This window comes from Monomorium pharaonis, chromosome 3 (assembly GCF_013373865.1).
Source record: "Monomorium pharaonis isolate MP-MQ-018 chromosome 3, ASM1337386v2, whole genome shotgun sequence".
NCBI classification, from domain to species: Eukaryota; Metazoa; Arthropoda; class Insecta; order Hymenoptera; family Formicidae; genus Monomorium; species Monomorium pharaonis.
In genome coordinates, this window is record NC_050469.1 from 20035317 (window position 1) to 20042446 (window position 7130).

The following is a 7130-nucleotide window of genomic DNA, read 5'->3' on the forward strand; positions in this document are numbered from 1 at the left end:
GCACTGAAGCTCTACACTGTCACCAATCGAATTCGATATCTTGATTCAGAAGATTTCCATCTTGTCTCACGATACTAGTGAACTTATCTAGTGAACAGCAGCAGCTTTGCAAAGTTGTCAAATATTAGCAATTTTCACTTTGTTATTATCTCTTTCTCAAAATAAATAAAAATTTATTTAAAAAATGTTTGAACTACGTATCTGAATTCATCCAGTCTTTGTTAATTAGTCTTTACATTTTCCGATATTGTTTGTAAATGTTATTATGTGATTTCTTGTAATTAAAATATCAGCATCATTTGCAATAAACATACTCAAACATTAGCATCAAAATTATTATTTTTTTGCATTTATTTGACATATTCTCTATATAATTTTATTAAACTTCATTTTAATGGTAAAAAGTCTGTATTGTGAAAATAAAGTAATTATATTTATTAGATGTATTGTAGAATAAAAATACTTACCATATATAATTTCTCCTTCATTACAGAAATCAGATACGGACAATCGACTTACTGCTCTATATCACATAAAGGCACAAGAAATTTGATGTGTTTTCACTTTAATCACTGTTTCATTCGCGAGAAACACGTAAAATTCGTCTTATGCCTATTGCGCAAATAGGCCAACTGAAAACGCATTGACATCGCAAGTCAGCGGGCTAAGAGAGGGAGCGTCGGAGAGGTGGCGGAAGAAGAGAACGAGCCTGGTGCTGAATGGCGCCCTACCTGGTCCCCGAAGTCATAAATCATTCCCCCGCAATACTACCCCTCGGCGTTTTCCTGCACCATAACATCGCTGATCGGCGAACGGTCAACATCACCTGGAGCGCACCACGAAGAGGACCGTGCCTGCTCTCACGGCGAAATCTCAGAATGAAGTTCCATGGGAAAAACATCAGGTATATATTTAAGATAATTGTTAAAGCGCATGATCATACCTTTTTATTTATAAACGTTGGAAGATGCATTCAAAACACATTTGCATTGAAAACTGTAGTAAAGTGAGATATTAAAATTTTGTTTCTACAATATAGGTTATAAACTATTATTATAATAATTTATAAAATAATTAATTATAGCCATAGTTCATTATTGATCAAATAACTTGGTGTTTACATGACATAATGATAACTACTTAGTGTCAACACCATGTAAAAAGATGGAGATATAAGTTATTTTTCGAAACTAATAGAAAATAGAAATTGCAAGAATCGCTTGTCCACACAGCTACCAAACGTAAAATTAATAGCCAGTTTTTACCATGCGGCTCTAACGGCCGGAACTCTCCTGGTGGGAGGCCATAAATTTCAGCGGCACAGATTCAAAATGATCTCCTTTATTGCACGCAAGCTGAGTTAGTTTCGCTTCGGCCTGCCTCCTGTACAGTCGCACCGTCGGTCTGTGTCGGTCTGAGTCTCGCGCCGAGGAATGCATTCTTCTTCCTTTCTTTTTCCCGCTTTACCACGAACTTTTATCGGCCAAAGTAATTAATTGTATGATCACGTGTTACTTCTACGCGTGATATAGCTCGGCCATATTGACTTTGATGTGCTACTCTAACGTTGAGATATATAATCGTAATAAATTACTGAAAATAACAAGTGGCTAAAAAATAATAGTGTGATGCGTACTCTTGTGCATACTTATAAATATGTGTGGAAATGAGTGTTATAATATAAGCGGGAGCGGAAGGATATATTAAATTAATAAAGTTTATTTATTATAAAATTAAGCAAGTAATTATGTAGACGCATAGAAAATTTTAGTTAGCAATTTAGAAAAATTTTAAAAACTATAGTGATTTTTAAATAAAATTTTGTACATTAAAAAAAAATGTTATTTGAAAATGTGTAATGTAAATTTACAAGAGTGAAATATTTGAATTTTATGAAGAGTAAGTATAAATGAGAATAAATCTTTCAATGCTTTTATAATAACGGATTTTAATTTCTTGAATTAAAAGAAACAAAATATATAATTGCTGCCATCTGTCGGTGATCTTTGTAAAATAATGTTAGAGTGCATGCAAAAGATGACGCTACTGTAGCAATCTGTAGTGTTCCCTTTCTCTAGACCAGGATCTCACAGTAGAACAGTTCATTAATTACATTACGTAAAATATAAAACTTATCTAAATAAGATATATTAATTTGAATAAGTTGGATTAAATTTATTACAAAATAAAATATTTATAAAATTGAATTAGAATAATTAAAAAAGAATTTTTATAATTGTCTTTTTTCCAGATTCTAAAACTTTAAATTTTTAAACTTTAAATATTTAACATTTTGTTTTTGTTAAAATTTTCATATTTGTTTGACTAATTTTTTATTTTTAACAAAGATAAAACGTTATTAATTAAAAAGTTATTACTTAAAATTACTTTAAAATTAAATTTTTATCTGTGTGGTAGTAGGTATATCAATAATAATTAAATACATACGGACGTATATTTCTTGCTTACATATTTTAATTTTTATTATAATATGTAAAATATCAATAATCATAAAAGATGTTACAGAATTTATTTTTTCTACAGATTTTTTGTTAATTTAAAGTATCACTTATATTGTTTGTTCTGTTTAATTTTGAAAAGTAAATGATGCACAATAATTCATGTAGACCGTGTAATATCTTTTTATTTTTATTTTTTGTTTAATTTGTGAAATTTATTTTTTAGATAAAAAAATATTTCTTTCTCCTTATTCATAGAGCATTAAAAAGTTTTATTATATTAATTTTTATATAATTAAAAAAAATACTTGTCTTAAAATTTTACAAATATTTTACTGCAAATGTTTTTGCAGTACTGCAAAAGTATTATTATTTGTATTAATAACTAATTGTTTACGTTTATATGTGTATTAAAATTATTTAAAAAAATTATTTTAATATAATAAGTTTTTGATTATTTTTTAACTTATAAAATGATTAAATCCTTGATTAAACATATTAATTATGTGTGTTATTTTTTACATATTGTGTAATCTATTTATTGAATTGTTATCTAAATATGTTGTTTTAAATCTAAAAACATATTTTTTAGTGTAATGTAATGTACATAAATGTTGCATGTTGCTCAATCATATATTTTTTCTTTCTTCTGTCATGGTATAAAAGATGTCGATTGCGTGAAAATTATCACATCTTTTTATCTATTATAATTTATTAAATTTTGATTTATGAAAAAAATAATTAAATAATTTATAAGAAAATAGTAATAATATTTCAATATTTAAATGTAAAATTTTGTGTGTAAAGTACGTTTTATATGTACATATTTTCTAATAATAAGATCATTTTATGACGGATGATTATAATTTTTACAAATATATAATACAGATAAAAAACAAGAAATACAAAGAAAGAAATGATTCCTATGTATAAAATTTACAATGGTTACTTATTTAATTTGTCGTACATATTCAATATTTATTTCTCATCTCCGCAAGAGTAAACGTTTTATGCACAGCGCTCCAAATACTGCAGCCATTTTATATAGATTGCAATGTATTGATCGTCTCCGCCAACTGCCGACATTGTACGTAGTATCAGAATGACAGGCTGGCAGATGGAATCGCAACTTCCTCTTCCCTCGCCACCACCTGCCATCACGATCCAACCCCCTTCAATGCTTTGGTCTGCCTGCCAACCCCTCGTCTCCGCCTATGCCTATATATACGGATAGGTAGCTCCACAAGTCGCAAACACACACACACACACACATACACACAGAGAGCATATACACACCTCCCTGAAAACATATCTTTTTAATTAAAATGGCGCAACCACGTGTCACTCACGTTATGAGTATTTGGACTATGTCGACTTGCCAAGAATGTTTAAAGTTCTTATATGCGTCTACAAAAATTGTTGATATGAAATTTTGCCTAAGCGCCATAAAATAAGTCAAGTTTATATAAGTATATAAGAATGCAACATATACATTTATTATATAATTTTAAAGTTATGTCGTTACGTTTAATTTTTCGCATTTCTTCTTATTACCTCATGACGACTTCGTTCTCCTAAAAATCTCTTTCTTGTAAGAGACGCGCGATAGATTACCTCGGTAAAGCCGCGATAACATGTTCACGTTCGCATCCACTTCACTTTGACAAATGATCACCTTTTGCGGAATCTCTCGCGCCTCCTAAACTACGTTACGATGTTTTATAGTTCAATATTGCTGTCCACAGGAACATTCTTTTTTATTAATTTAAGAAAATGTCTAGACTGACAGTAAAAGAACACTTTAGTGTCAACAGGAAATAAACATAGGAGCTAATATATTATCTGACTGGATGATGGATATTTATGCTGTGTTTGTTGTTTGTTGCTAGATATTACATTAATACGAGGTACATAAAGGAGAATCTGAAAAGAATCGAAGAAGAGGTAAAAGAATAAAAATGGATGATAAAAAGCACAAAAGAAAATAAGATAGCAAAGCGCAACGTCTCTTACTACGTCAAGTATAAGATAGGGTGGTCTTCATCCGCAAAAGTGCCCCCCGGGAGCTGCGTCAACGTCCTACAGAAGAAGCAGAACTCCCTTCGTTTCCTGAGCCTTTGGCCTTTCAAGTTACCTCTTCACGGATCTTCACGAATGGGCAGGATCACAACGGCAACGAGTTTTCTGGACGGACGTCACTCAGATTCCGACCTTCTACCATTCTTCTTGGGCCGTTATGATTTATGGATTCATTAATGCAACATACAACACTTTCTCGGCCACGGGAAAAGGGAACGTTGATTAACCGTTTTATTTTTGGTGCTAAAGCAAATGTAAGATATGACTATATCGAATTGTTATTTGTTTCCTTGCAAGCTGCAAATAAATAAATTTCTTAAGAGATTTTATTAATATTTTATAGTTAAATTTGCGTTAAATGTCCTACTTTTAACAAGTAATGCAGAATGTTGAAGGATTTCAAAATGCAATTACCTTAGCACATTGCTAAAGATAGTGGTAGGTAAACGTATTACGAGTATTGTGCAAATTTTTATAGCGTTCTAAAAATATGTTGGGTAGTAACATTCAAGATAATAAAAATAAAAATTTATGTTTGTAATTAAAAAGATTAAATGAGTTTCATAAATATTATTTCTGCCAACATACACGTTTAACACAACGGTGACAAAAACCTTTTTTTTTTTAAAGAATAAAAGGAATTTAAATTTCAGCATAGTAGGCGGCACTGGAGTTCCTTGTTAGAATCCCTAATCCGCCCACCTTAATTTAGATTCATCCCAATAACATTAGCTTAATCGTTTAGCTTTTAATTACGCTAGCTTATATTTATTCTTCAGAAACTCTATCTGTACTGAACTTTTTTGTGAACGTATTATAGCATTTCTGAAAACAATTATGATTTTGGAATTATATTATAGTTATGTCGCATCTGTATAGACTACATTAATATATAAAAGCAGACTGACGTTAATTTTTTAAGGAATAAGAATTAATTGTTACATTTAATTTTCTAATTATTTTTACACAAAAATAAAGCTCAGTTATCTGCTGTGTTATTCTTGGATCGTGAACGTAACGGTCACATAAAACAATTTGATTTACACCAAATAAAGCGCTGTTGATTCTTTATGGTAACTTCAATTTCAGATTCAAATTTGTCATGAGGTACGAATGCGAATCGCATGCCGTGCCGAAGAACAGAAAAGGAAATCGAATGGCTATCGATTGGAATTATTATTCCAAGCATGCCTCTCGGACGTCCATTGCTTCTGAAACATTCCACGATACGATACATGGTGCCAGTCGAAGACCAACGCTTCTGCGTGAACGTGCAAGTGTGGCGCGATTGGGAAACGTTTGATAAATCTTGCCCATAAGGTATTTGCTTTTCAGATAATACATCTTTTCAATTCCTATAATATTCAATTAGATATAATTGATTGTTTTATGATTCTAATTAAATTAATATAAAATTTTTATTGCATTATTAAACGCTTTATTTAATAATTTTTCTTGCATAATACAATTCCTGTTATAATTGCAAAAGTAAGAATATACTCATACAAAATATATTTTTTATAGTATAAGAATTAGAACTATTAGTGTTTTACTTTTTTGAAAATTTCTTGTTAAATTTTATCTGTCAATACGTTACTTCTCTATGTTGTTGCGCAGGGTTAAACAGTCTTTTATGGCAATGACCCTTAGTGAATTAATCAATAAATACGCAGCTACACTGCGTGAACTACATTACGGTTTGCCTGTAAACGTGTCTGGGAACGCAGACGCACTGCTCGATAGTCAAATATATTTTCGGTTATTCAGATTATACTTAATTATTACAAAAATATATTGAAATATTAAATATTAAAAAAAAATGAATCAAATGCTGCAAAATTAATCAAAATTATTGTTCTAATTTTTTTCTACAATTATGTATAGAATAAGTTATAGTGATGTGGATGCTGAAAGGTATTATTAATTGACTATGTTATGCGCGAATTAAGCCATGCATTTAATGATTAATCTCTGTTCAGGTGTCTAGTCAGTCTCTACGAAGTCTAAGCTGATTGGTTTGACGGAGACCTGCTCAAAGTTTCGAAAATGATCAGAAGACAGAGATCCTCATGTTGGTGTCAGAGATTCATCCACATTCGCAACTTTACCCGATGATGAGACGTAAGCAAACTTTAAGAAGACATATTGCGTATGAGTTGAGAATGACAGGTAGAAAGGTGGTTGAATGGTGTATGACGTGCGGCCGATGTTATAAAGAGACAAATAATACGGTTGCAATCTATTGTGAGTTAGATTTCTAATTCTCCTTTGTTAAATTTGCATTCTTTAGCATGTGACGATGTTTATTAACTTTTGATTTATTTAATACTGTTTGTCATAAAAAATAAAAGATTTAATATGGGCCGCGCACACAAGGAAGTCGCTTCGAAATAAAGCATATTGGACAACATTGCTTTTTCTGTTTTATTGTTCTCTTGAAATATTTTTTCAATTAATTAGTCTCAAGTTATATTTTTCAATTTCACATTCAGCTCCACGAACAATTTTCTATATCTGTGTAGCCTAGATATACAAGGTATTTAATGCTATTTCTTTATGGTTTGTCGTTTATTCTTCATTATGCTTGATTAT

The 7130-nt window shown here is 30.6% G+C and overlaps 1 long non-coding RNA gene across 2 annotated transcripts; it reads left to right on the top strand.

The window, feature by feature from the left end:
• Positions 1–795: 795 nt before the first annotated feature.
• LOC114255524 lies at positions 796–5806 on the top strand. 2 transcript variants are annotated; one of them, XR_003626783.2, is made up of 3 exons: positions 796–904; positions 4349–4792; positions 5628–5806. It is a non-coding gene; the product is annotated as an uncharacterized LOC114255524 (long non-coding RNA). The 2 variants fall into 2 exon arrangements; XR_004962669.1 differs by lacking the exon at positions 5628–5806 and having other exon boundaries at positions 4349–4860.
• The last annotated feature ends 1324 nt before the right edge of the window (positions 5807–7130 follow it).